This window comes from Sapajus apella, unplaced genomic scaffold (assembly GCF_009761245.1).
Source record: "Sapajus apella isolate SASKATOON/1434 unplaced genomic scaffold, GSC_monkey_1.0 scaffold90, whole genome shotgun sequence".
In the NCBI taxonomy this organism is placed as follows: domain Eukaryota; kingdom Metazoa; phylum Chordata; class Mammalia; order Primates; family Cebidae; genus Sapajus; species Sapajus apella.
The window spans coordinates 3,329,539-3,342,965 of NW_022437030.1; positions in this window are offsets into that span (position 1 = coordinate 3,329,539).

Here is a 13,427-nt window from a genome sequence, read left to right on the forward strand (position 1 = left end):
GGAAAGGAGACAAAGATATTTGCTACACAAATGTGTTCATAATAAAATAAGGAGGGCCGGGCGCGGTGGCTCACGCCTGTAATCCCAGCACTTTGGGAGGCCGAGGCGGGTGGATCACGAGGTCAAGAGATCGAGACCATTCTGGTCAACATGGTGAAACCCCGTCTCTACTAAAAATACAAAAAATTAGCTGCGCATGGTGGTGCGTGCCTGTAATCCCAGCTACTCAGGAGGCTGAGGCAGGAGAATTGCCTGAACCCAAGAGGCGGAGGTTGCAGTGAGCTGAGATCGCGCCATTGCGCTCCAGCCTGGGTAACATGAGTGAAACTCCGTCTCAAAAAAAACAAAATAACAAAATAAAATAAGGAGGAAATATAACAATTGCAGTCCTCATTTCTGTAACCAGTCATGTGATCATAGCAGTGTATTTATTTGTAACTACCTTCTTCCACTACCCCAATCTGTATTCCTTTTGCCTTCAGCAACCACCTCAGGTGGTCATGGTTCTTTATTTGGTGTTGTGATCCAAACCTTCATTCCTGAAGGGTTTGGGCCATGTATAGTCCCGTCTGGATTGGATTGTTGTATATTTTTCCATTCCACTTAATTGAAGGCATGGTCATACTGAGAGACGCTTTGTAGGATCTCATGAATTGCAGATATACTTTCTTACCTCCATTGTGGAGCAGTCGTCCAAGCTTCCCTCGGTAGTCAGAATCAATTTATCTAGCCACTGGAGAATTCTCTTCTTGTCTTGTTAATTCAGGGTGTTGAGGAGCCCGAAGTGGCCGGGTGGTAGCCTTAACTTCCAGTTCAATGCAATTATTATTGTGTCCAGATGGAAGGATTCCGTCCTCTGGAACTAAGAGCTCTAGACCAGCAGAGCATAAAGTTGTGATGGCAGGAACCAAAAATTTTGCTAGTGGGTCACTAGGAGTAACAGTGGTTCAGCTAGGCACAGTGGCTCATGCCTACAATCCCAGTGCATTGGGAGGCCAAGGCAGGAGGATTGCTTGAGGCCAGGAGTTCGAGACCAGCCTAAGCAAAATAGGGAGACACTATTTCTACAAAAAAAAAAATTTTTTTTTGTTAAACTAGCTGGGCATAGTGGCAGGCACTTGTAGTCCTAGCTACTTGAGAGGCTGGGGTGGGAGGATTGCTTGAGCAAGAGTTTGAGGCTGCAGGGAGCTATGGCCATGCCACTGCATTCCAGCCTGGGCAACAGAGCAAGACTCTGTCTAAAAAGAAAAAAAAAAAGGTAAATGGTGCCACTCCCATTTCCACCTTTGATTCCTGACTGTGAATTCCTGCTGTAAGAGAAGCAGCACCATGGCCAGGTGCGGTGATCACGCCTGTAATCCCAGCACTTTTGGAGGCCAAGGCTGGCAGATCACCTCTGGTCAGGAGTTCAAGACTAGCCTGGCCAACATGGCAAAACCCTGTGTCTACTAAAAATTACAAAAATTAGCCAGGTGTGGTGGCAGGTGCCTGTAACCCCAGCTACTTGGGAGGTTGAGGCATGTGAATCGATTGAACCTGGGAGGCAGAGGTTGCAGTGAGCTGAGATCATGCCATTGCACTCCAGCCTGAACGACAAGAGCAAAACTCCGTCTCCAAAAAAATAAATAAATAAAAGACACAGCACTGTATATTGGACACTGATTCAGAGCATATACAGCCTTTTGGAGAACCTCCCCTTAACCCTGCAAGATAGTGCCACCTAGCTGGTACTGTAAGTCTTCAAAAGACTCTTCCACTGTTTTATCAAACCAACTACTTCAGAATGGTGGGAAAAGACCAGTGAATTCCATGAGCTTGAACCCATTGCCGCACTCCTTTTGCTGTGACATGAGTTCATTGATGAGAAGCAATGCTGTATGGAATACCAATACCATTACAATGGATAAGGCATTCTGTAAGTCCACAGATGGTAGTTTGGGTAGAAGCATTGTGTGCAGGGAAGGCAAATTCATATGCAGAGTAAGAGTTTATTATAAGCCCACACAGTGGTGCACACCTGTAGTTCCAGATACTTGGGAGACTGAGGCAAGGTGGGAGGAATTCTTGAGAACAGGAGTTCAAGGCTGTAGTGTGCCATGATTATGCCTGCAAATAGCCACTCCAGTCTGGGCAACATAGCAAGACCCTATCTCTAAAAATAAAGAATAAAAATTAAGATTAAAAAATCTATTACAGTAAGGACAAAACACTGTCCCTTCCATGATAGAAGCAGTCCAGTGTAATCAATCTGCCACTGGGTAGCTGGCTGATTATCCCCAGGGATTATTAGGGACCCAGTCTTGATCTCTGCTGCTGACAGATTGGGCACTCACCGGTGGCCATAGCCAGGTCAGCTTTAGTGAGTGGAAGTCCATATTACCAAGCCCGTGATTAACCTCCATCCTGCCACCATGGCCACTCTGTTCATGAGCCCATTGACTGATGACGGGGTGGCTGGAGAAAGAGGCTAATGGGTTTCCACAAAACAGGTCATCCTGTCCACTTGATTATTAAAGTCCTCCTCTGCTAAGGTCACCCTTTGGTAAGCATTCACATGAGAGACAAATATCTTACGATTTTTGCTTATTCTGCAAGGTCTATTCACGTACATCTCCAAATTTCCTTGTTACCAGTTTTCCAATCATATTCATTACAAGTTCCTGAACATCCAGCCAACCCACTGGCCACAGCCCATTGGATTGGTATATAATTGCAGGTTTGACCATTTCTTCTTTCAAGCAAAGCACACTGCCTGAAGTTTTGCCCACTGGGAAGATTTCCCTTCACTGCTGTCCTTAAGGGATGTCTCAGAGAGAAGCTGTAGTGCTGTCCACTTTCAGATGAGATTGAGCACATTCAGGGTGGTATGTCTGTAGACGCTGTCCATTTTCAAATGGCACCCACATATTGTGCAGAACCACCTGTAAACTAGGCCTGTCTTATCTTCCTCTGTCAGCTGATTGTAGGGACCTGGTACAGAATGGGAGTGAGAAAGCAGTGTAGCAGGAATGGGGACCACGGGTATTTGGGCCACTCCTTCAGTAACTTACTTGTGCCTTCAGGGCCTGTTTGAAACCAGTCATGCATATACTGCTCCCATTTGATGGTGGAGTGCTCCTGTGCACATCCAACTTTATGGCATCAGAGGTCAGATAGCACTCAGTTTGTGATGGGCAGCTCAAGTCACATTGTAACTTTGTGGCCACGGTTGAGCATTCAGTCTTACACTGAGGCTCAGTAGCAGGCTAAGAGCTGTGTCTCAAAAGGATAGTAATCTGTGGAGGATGGCAAGGCTATACTGCAAACTTCTAAGGACCTGTGCCACAATTCACCTACAGGAACCTGCTAAAGACTCCAAACAGCATCCCTGTCTGCCACTGACCCTTCAAGCACCATTAGCTCTGCTGGATCATACGGCCCAAGGGGCGCAGCAGCTTGCACAGCAGCCTGGACCCTGCAGAGCCTTGTCCAGGTCTGAGTCCCACTCAAAACCTGCAGCTTTTTGGGTCACCCAGTAAGTAGATTCAAATATCACACCTACATGAAGAATACATTGCCTCCAAAATCCAGAGACACCCACTGGGCATTGTGCCTGTATTCTGCCTGTAGGAGGGGCCAGATGCAACAACTTCTCCCTCACCTTAGAAGGGATATCTCAACATGCCCACAGCAGTGGATCTCTAGAAGTTTCACCGAGGTAGAAAGCTCTTGAATTTTTCCTGGATTTATTTTTCACCGTCTGACATGCAAGCGTCTTACCATAGTGAGTGTAGAGTAGTTGATACTCCCTGCTCCCTGGGTCCAATCAGCATGGCGGCATCAAGGTAATAGATCAGTGTGATATCTTGTGGAAGAGAAAGGCAATTCCTTGGGAATTTAACTTTGTTTTATTTTTAATAATTTTTTCATCCATAGTAAGTGTATGTATTTATGGGGTACATGAAATGCTTTGACACAGGCGTACGACACATAATAATTACATGGAGAATGGGGTTTCATCTCCTCGAGCATTTATCCTTTGTATTACAAACAATCCAATTATATTTTCAATTACTTTGAAATGCACAATTATGTTATTATTGACATAGTTACCCTGTTGTGTTATCAAATAGTGGATCTTATTCATTCTTTCCAACAACTGTTTATGTACCCATTAACCATCCTCACCTCCCACCTCCTCGACTACCCTTCCAAGCTTCTGATAATCACACTGTACTGTGTCTATAGTTCAGTTGTTTTTATTTTTAGATCCCACAAATGAGTGAGAACATGTGATGTTTGTCTTTCTAAGTAAATTTTGACATAGGGCTAGAGAGTTGACATATACCCCCGAAGTAGGACCTGAAGGTGTATTGCTGTCCCTGCCTGCTGAAAGCAAATTGCTCTGGTGAGCCTCATGGACAGGAATGGGGGTGAAAGGCGTTTGCTAGTTCAATAGCTGCAAACCAGGAACCAGGGGATGTGTTAATTTGCTTAAGCAATGAAACCACATCTGATATAGCAGCTGCAGTTGAAGTCACCACCTGGTTAAGCTTGTGATAATCCACCGTCATCCTCCAAGATCCATCTGTGTTCTGCACAGGCCAAATAGGCAAATTAAATGGGGATGTGATGGGAATCATCACCCCTGCATCCTTCATGCCCTTGATGGTGACACTGATCTCTGCAATCCCTCTGGGAATGTGTTACTGCTTCTGATTTACTATTTTCCTAGTTCAAGGCAGCTCTGGTGGCTTCCTCTCATAATAGCCCTCACTCCACAGGTCAGGGAAATAATGCGGGGATTCTGCCAGCTTCTTTGTATGTCTATTTCAATTACACCTTCTGGAACTGGAGAAATAACTGAAGAATGGGTTGGGACCCACTGGGCCCACTGTGAGACAGACTTGAGCTAAAACTCCATTAATCACCTAACTTCCATAAGCTCCTACTCTCACTGGCAGGCCACAGTGACATTTTAGGTACCCCAGAACTGGTATCAGTTCAGAGCTGGTGTCCAGTAGTCCCTGAAAGTTCTGATTATTTACTTCTTCCCAATGCACAGCTCCCATAGTTATAGATCCCTGGCTATCGGTCCCTTTGGGGAAGACTGGGAAAAAGATTAATAGCATACATTTTTAATAGCCAGGCACAGTGGTTTGTGCCTGTAGTCCCAGCTAGTTGGCAGGCTAAGATGGGAGAATCACTTGAGCCCAGGAGTTTGAGACTGCAGTGAGCCGTGATCATGCCACTGCACTCCAGCCTGGGCAACAGAGTGAGACCCTGTCTCTCTGTCTCTCTCTCTTTTTTTTTCCCTCTGAACATCCCACTTTAGACCCTGTCTCTTTAAAATAAATAAATAAATAAATAAATTAAATAAATAAATAAATAAAGCCCAGGCACAGTGGTTCATGCTTATAATCCCAGCACTTTGGGAGGCTGAGGCAGGTGGATCACAAGGTCAGGAGTTCAAGCTTAGCCTGGCCAACATGGTGAAACCCCTGTCTCTACTAAAAAGAAAAAAAAATACAAAAATTAGCCTGACATGGTGATGCACACCTGTAATCCCAGCTACTCAGGAGGCTGAGGCAGAAGAATCGCTTGAATCTGGGAGGCAGAGGTTGCAGTGAGCTGAGATCATGCCATTGCACTCCAGCCTGGGTGACAGAGTGAGACTCTGTCTCAAAAAAAAAAAAATACATTTTTAGAAGTATTGGGGTTCTTCAATGGGACCAGGTCTCCCCTTCATTCAAGTGGTCCTGGGTCAGTAAACTGGCTGAAGTCCAGCAATTTGTTGAAGGGTTATGACTTGATTTTTATGATTTAGGTTAAACTTTTGTTCATCTGACCTAGAAATTCTCTGCACATACAGATCAAGTAAGAACATATTTCACTTCTAGGAACACCCTGATAAACTTGCCAATGCCCAAAGGTCTACATGAGTCAGACCATTCTGATGTAACCTGTTCATCATGGCAACCACGCCCCCTTGCCTCTGTTGGTTGAGTGCCAAAACATGGCCCCTGCCATTCTGGGCAGGGGTGGGATCCAATGACTCCCATTGCACTTAGGCTTCCCAACTCTGTGAGCGCAGTTTCCAGTGTAAGCCCACAGAGTAGGGCGATCACAGAGCTCTCCAAGGATGTGCTCCCCTCACAATGTTATGTTGTACAGTATTGGTGAAAGGTGTGTCTTTTAAGCCTTCCCAGTGTAGGTGAATGGGCCTTAAATGACAAATTCACTCTAGCATGCCAATCTCCCTACGCTTCTGAATTCCTTTCTTTGTATTAAACCGAGGCAGGTATGGCATTTCCAATTTGCTCACCACGGGCCAGGTTTTGGTCCACGTTTTCCATGTTTGAGCCAACCAACCAAAGTGTTAGAGCATTTTCTTTTCTTTTTTTCAGAGAGTCTCACTATTTCATCCAGGCCAGAGTACAGTGACACAATCATGGCTCATTGCAGCCTCAACCTCCTGGCCTCAAATGGTCCTTTTGCCTCAGCCTCTTGAGTAGCTTGGACTACAGGAACACACCATCATGCCTGGCTTTTTTTTTTTTCCTTGAGATTGAGTCTTGCTCTGTCACCCAGGCTGGAGTGCAGTGGTATGATCTTGGCTCACTGCAACCCCTGCCTCCCAGGTTCAAGGGATTCTCCCACCTCAGTCTCCTGAGTAGCTGGGACTACAGGTGCACATCACCATGCCCGGCTAATTATTGTATTTTCAGTAGAGACAGGGTTTCACCATATTGGCCAGACTGGTCTTGAACTCATGACCTCAAGTGATCTGCCCTGCTCGGCCACCCGAAGCGCTGGGATTATGGGCATGAGCCACCATGCCAGGCACCTAATTGATAAATTACACTTTCCCATAGGTATGTGTGCAGGAAAAAGCATAGTATATGTAGGATTCAGTACCATCCACAGTTTCAGTCTTCCACTGGGGGTCTTGGAACACATTCTCTTAGGCTAAGAGGGGACTTCTCTAGTTGAGTTTTCTGGTTTATATGCACAGAAATGGGAAAGCAAGTGTGAGAATGGATACTAAGGGTATGGGATGACGGTGGAAAGAACACGAGGTTGGGTGAAGCTAAATTAATTGATATGGGCCCATTAAGCAGAGATTCTGCCTTTAATGTTTCAGTTTAGGGAGTTAGGCTGTAGGCCAGGTGTGGTGGCTCACGCCTGTAATCCCAGCACATTGGGAGGCTGAGAAGAGAGAATCCCTTGAGCCCAGGACTTTGAGACCAACCTGGGCACCATAGCAAGACCTCAACTCTACTAAAAAAAAAAAAAAAAAAAAAAAAAAAAAATTAGGCCAGACATAGTGGCTTGTGCCTGTAATCCCAGCACTTTGGGAGGCCAAGGCGGGCAGATCACCTGAGGTCAGGAGTTTGAGACCAGCCTGTCCAACATGGCAAAACCCTGTCTCAATACATACATACATACATACATACAAAAATTAGCCAGACCCGTAGTCCCAGCTATTCAGGAGGCTGAGGCAGGAGAATCGCTTGAATCTGGGAGGCGGAGGTTGCAATGAGCCGAGATCGTGCCATTGCACCCCAGCCTGGCTGACAGAGTGACACTCTGTCTCAAAAACAAACAAAAAAATTAAGTATGGGAAGAGATTAACAATAATTAAAACAGAACAATTATAACAATATACTGTAATGAAAGCTGTCATTCACTATAGTCTAACTTTTTTTTTTTTTGAGGTGGAATCTCACTTTATTGCCCAGGCTGGAGTGCAATGGCATGATCTTGGCTCACTGCAACCTCTGCCTCCTAGGTTCAAGTGATTCTCCTGCTTTAGCCTCCCAAGTATCTGGGATTACAGGTGTACACCACCACGTCCGGCTAATTTTTGTGTGTGAGATGGGGTTTCATCATGTTGGCCAGGCTGGTCTTGAACTACTGACCTTGTCATCTGCCCGCCTCAGCCTCCCAAAGTGCTGGGATTATAGGCATGAACCCCCACACAGTAGTCTAACTTTCAATTTGAGGTGTGACAGTAAAAACTAGCATGAATTTCTTTTTCCTTCTTCACAGTTTCACAGATAAGAGATTTGTTCTTACTATAGATCTCAGCAACCTCAACATATGAGTATTTTCTTTCCTTATTAAGTTTTGCACTTTCACCTCCTCACTTAGAAGTACTTGACAGTTTCTCTTTGGCATATCTGAATTGCCAGCATCACTACTCTTACACTTTGGGGCTACTATTGAGTGAAATAAGAGGCATTTGCACACAAGCACTGTGATACCATAACAATCAATCTGATAACTGAGACAGCTACTAAGTGAAAATGAATGGGTAGCATACACAGCGCAGGTATGCTGGACAGAGGGATGATTTGTATCCTGGGTGGGATGGTGTAAGATTTTTTTTTAAATTTCTTGTATTATTTCATTTCTATTCTTTATTTATTTTAAACAACCTAGGTCTATTTAGCAATGACATGAGATTTTATCATACTACTCAGAACGGCGTGCAATTGAAGTTATTAGTTCGTTGGGTGTAGTGACTCATGCCTATAATTCTAGTGCTTTGGCCAGGTGCGGTGGCTCACACCTGTAATCCTAGCACTTTGGGAGGCTGAGGTGGGTGGATCACCTGAGGTCAGGATTTCAAGACCAGCCTGGCCATCATGGTGAAACCCCCTCTTAAAAAAAAAAAGAGAGAAAAAAACATTCTAGTGCTTTGGAAAGCCAAGGTGGGGGTTCCATTGAGGCTAAGAGTTCAAGATCAGCATGGACAACATAGTGAGACCCATCTCTACAAAAAAAAAAGCAAACAAAAAAATTGGCCAGGCTTGGTGGTGCACACCTGCAGTCCCAGCTAACTTGGAAGGCTGAGACAAGAGGATGGATTGAGCTCAGGAGTTCAAGGATGCAGTGAGCTATGATCACACCACTGTACTCAAGCCTGGGTGACAGAGTGTGACCCTGTCTGTCTCAAAAGCAAAACAACAACAACAACAAAAAAAAAAAACAGAAAAAAAAGTATAAGTTACTTACTTCTGGAATTTTCCATTTAATACTTTTGAGCCATGGTTGACTGTGGGTAACTGAAACCATGGAAAGCAAAGCCATGGATTGGGGGGACTGCTGTTGTTCTTTTGGAGCACTGCATTCCTCCTCTTGGGTCACACTTTGTGCTTCACCTTAGGGACCTACTGGTACTTGGGTTTAGTTACAGGTCTAGAAGCAAAGGGGGATGTTGGGGTAGGCCTGGAAGAGAATCATAGTTCTGCCTGGCAACTGCCTCAGTGGAGGCCTTTACAGTTTCCTAAGGCAATGCAGAGTTAATTCCCTGAGATGGGGGTTGGGGAGTGATGGGGAGACCAATACCACTGGGGTAGGGAGGCCTCTTCCACTGGCATGGAAGACTCATCAGACTTTAAGGGCTCAATGTCTCTTATCAGGGTCTTCCCACACATCCCTATTTCAACTTCCAGGATACCGTTGTTTACCAATCAATACGCTCACTTTAACAGCAGATGCCCTGTGAGGCTAGATGTAATTCATTGAGTCACAGAGTGAGGTTCTGCATTTGATTTTCAGCAGTCTCAGCCCTGTGGCTACAGGTGATAGGAGTCTTTTTCAGGGCTCACATACAAGCTCCAAACCAATCCGCTTTACTAACACTGTCACAGATAAACCCAGAAATAGTGTTTAATCTGGGCACCCTGTGTCCCAGTAAAGTTGACACAAAAAGTTAACCATTACACACATATACACACACCAAAGACCCCAAAGTGGCTTGTAAACTGAGCAATTTCATTTCTAGAACAGTAGAAATAAAAGACATTTTGGCTGGGCAAGGTGGTTTATGCCTCTAATCCCAGCACTTTGGGAGGCTGGGGCAGGAGGATTGTGTGAATCCAGGAATTCAAGACCATCCTGGGTAATGTGGCGAAACCTTGTATCATATACATATAATTAGCTGGGTTATGGTGGTGCACACCTGTAGTCCTAGCTACTCAGGAGGCTGAGGTGCAAGGATCATCTGAGCCCAGGAGGTTGGTGGTGGCTGCAGTGAGCCGTGATTGGACCAATGCACTCCAGCCTGAGTGACAGAGTAAGACCCTGTCTCAATCAATCAATCAATTTGGATGCTCCTGAACAAGAAAGAAGCTTCAACACTGCTAATTATTTTTAACTCTTACCAAAAAATATTTCCCTGTTTGGAATCCTGTTGGTATTTATGAAGGATAAAAAGAACATGAAAGAATAATGTATATTTTGTGCAAAAAGGGGAAGGTTTGTAAATGGTGCCTAAGATTATTAGTACCTGGAGCAAATGCTTCATAATGTAAATGATGAAGATACTAATATTAATGAACTATTATTTATGGTTCTTACTACCTCCAGAACAGAGTACTTTAATCACGTTATCTAAAATTTAGTTGTAATGACAGTTTGTTTTTTTGAGACAAGGTCTTGTTCTGTCGCCCAGGCTGGAGTGCAGTGGCAGGATTATAGCTCAACTCAGGAGTAACCTTGAATTCCTGGGTTGAATAAATCCTCCTGCCTCAGCCACCAAAGCAGCTGAGACTGCTGGTGTACACCACCATACCCAGCTAATTTTTATTATTATTTATTATTATTATTTTTTGAGACAGAGTTTCCCTCTTGTTGCCCAGGCTGGAGTGCAATGGTGCGATCTTGGCTCACTGCAACCTTCGCTTCCCAGGTTCAAGCAATTCTCCTGCCTCAGCCTCCTGAGTAGCTGGGATTACAGGCATGTGCCACCATGCCTGTCTGATTCTGTATTTTCAGTAGAGACAGGATTTCACCATGTTGATCAGGCTGGTCTTAAACTGCTGACTTCAGGTGATCTGCCTGCCTCAGCCTCCCAAAGTGCTGGGATTATAGGCCTGAGCCACCACGCCCAGCCTATTTTATTTTTTGTAGAGACGGGGTCTCATGATGTTGCCTAGACTGATCTTGAACTCCTGGCTGAAGCTATCCTATCGTCCTCAGCTTCCCAAAGTGCTGGGATTACAGGCATGAGCTACCATATCCTGCCTTAATGACAATTATTAATAATATCAGGTAGTCACCGGCACAGTGGCTCACACCTGTAATCCCAGCACTTTGGGAGGCCAAGGCGGGTGGATCACGAGGTCAAGAGATCGAGACCATCCTGGTCAACATGGTGAAACCCTGTCTCTACCAAAAATACAAAAAATTAGCTGGGCATGGTGGTGCATGCCTGTAATCCCAGCTACTCAGGAGGCTGAGGCAGGAGAATTGCCTGAACCCAGGAGGCGGAGGTTATGGTGAGCCGAGATGGCGCCATTGCACTCCAGCCTGGGTAACAAGAGCGAAACTCCATCTCAAAAAGAAAATAATAATAATAATAATAATAATAATATCAGGTAGTAGTTTGTATTTGCAATTACCCTTCTGTTTTATTCAAGTTAATAAATCAAGGCTGGGCATGGTGGCTCACACCTGTAATCCCAGTACTTTGGGAGGTCAACATGGGAGGATCATTTGAGGCCAGCAATTCAAGACCAGCCTGGAAAATCCTGTGGATTTACCAGGGAAGTAGGAGGCTGGATTGGAATAGTAACACTGGCCCAGGTGGAGGATCGCTTGAGGCCAGAAGTCCGAGACCAGCCTGGGCAACATAGGAAGACCCCCATCTCTACAAAAGAAATGAAAAAATTAGCCCGGCATGGTGGCACATGCCTATAGTCCCAGCTACCTGTGAGGCTGAAGCAGGAGGATCACTTGAGCTTAGGAGTTCCAAGATGTAGGGGGCTAAGGTTGCACTACTGCACTCCAGCCTATGACAAAGTGAAACCTCATTTCTAAAAATAATAAATAACTAAATGGAAACACATTTAAATTTGCATGATTCTTGGGTAGTTTTCTTTCTTCTTATTTTTCTACTAAATTTTTACTCTGTAGAACTTTGGTGTTTCAGTAAATCTTGCCAGTTAAGACCATCAGTTCAACATCTTTCTTGTTTAGGAAGAAAAAGATTGAGAATGAACAGGATGCTAAGTTATGGAGGAACATGTCTGGGGTTGTAATAGCTGTGTTTTTTGGCTTATCAATGTAGATGATTTTCAAGAATCCAATAAATGTCTGTTATTTTGTTCTAAATAGCAAAATGAAAAGGTTGAGTAAAATTGACTATTGAAATTGGTGTAGTCTATTTTTTTAAATGCAGTAGTAGATTATTTGGAATAAAACATTGCGATTTGTCGGGGGAAATGAATCCAGTTGTTCCTTGAACTGTGTGAGTTCACTTATATGTGGATATTTTCAGTCGATGTATGATAACAATTTTTGGAGATTTGGGACAACTTGAAAAAACTTGCAGATGAACTGAATAGCCTAGAAATGGCAGGAAAAAAGAAAAGAAAAAATTAAGAAAAGTTGGCTGGGCATGGTGGCTCATGCCTGTAATCACAGCATTTTGGGAGGCTGAGGCATGAGGATCACTTGAACCCAGGAGGCGGAGGCTGCCGTGAGCCAAGATTGCACCATTGCACTCTAGCCTGGGCGACAGAATGAGACTCTGTCTCAAAAAAAAAAAAAAAAAAAAATTAAGAAAAGTTAGGTATGAATGCACAAGATATATGTAGACACTAGTCTATTTTATGATTTACTACCATAAAGTATGCACAAACCTGTTATAGAAAGTTAAAATTTGGCCAGGTATGGTGGCTCATGCTTGTAATCCCAGCACTTTGGGAGGCCAAGGCAGGTGGATCACGAGGTCAGGAGTTCGAGACCATCCTGGCCAACATGGTGAAACCTCGTCTCTACTAAAAATACAAACATTAGCCTGCTGTGGTGGTGGTTGCCTGTAGTCCCAGCTACTGGGGAAGCTGAGGCAGGAGGATCCATTGAACCTGACAGGCAGAGGTTGCAGTGAGATTGCACCATTGCACTCCAGCCTGGGCAACAAGAGCGAAACTCCATCTCAAACAAACAAACAAACAAACAAACAAAACCGAATAAATAAAAAGAATACAGTGTATAATTTGTATAACATACAAAATATGTGTTAATTGACTATGTTATCCATACAGCTTCTGGTTAGCAGTAGAGCATTAGTAGTTAGTAGTTGCTTTCGTTTTTTTGTTAAAGACAGTCTCCCCATGTTGCCCAGGCTGGTCTCAAACTCCTGGGCTCAAGCAATCCTCCCTCCTCAGCCTCACAAGTGTTGATTACAGGTGTGAACCACTGTGCATAGCCTGGATTTTTTTTTTTTTTTTTTTTTTTGAGACGGAGTTTCACTCTTGTTACCCAGACTGGAGTGCAATGGCGCGATCTCGGCTCACCGCAATCTCCGCCTCCTGGGTTCAGGCAATTCTCCTGCCTCAGCCTCCTGAGTAGCTGGGATTACAGGCATGCACCACCATGCCCAGCTAATTTTTTTTGTATTTTTAGTAAAGACGGGGTTTCACATGTTGACCAGG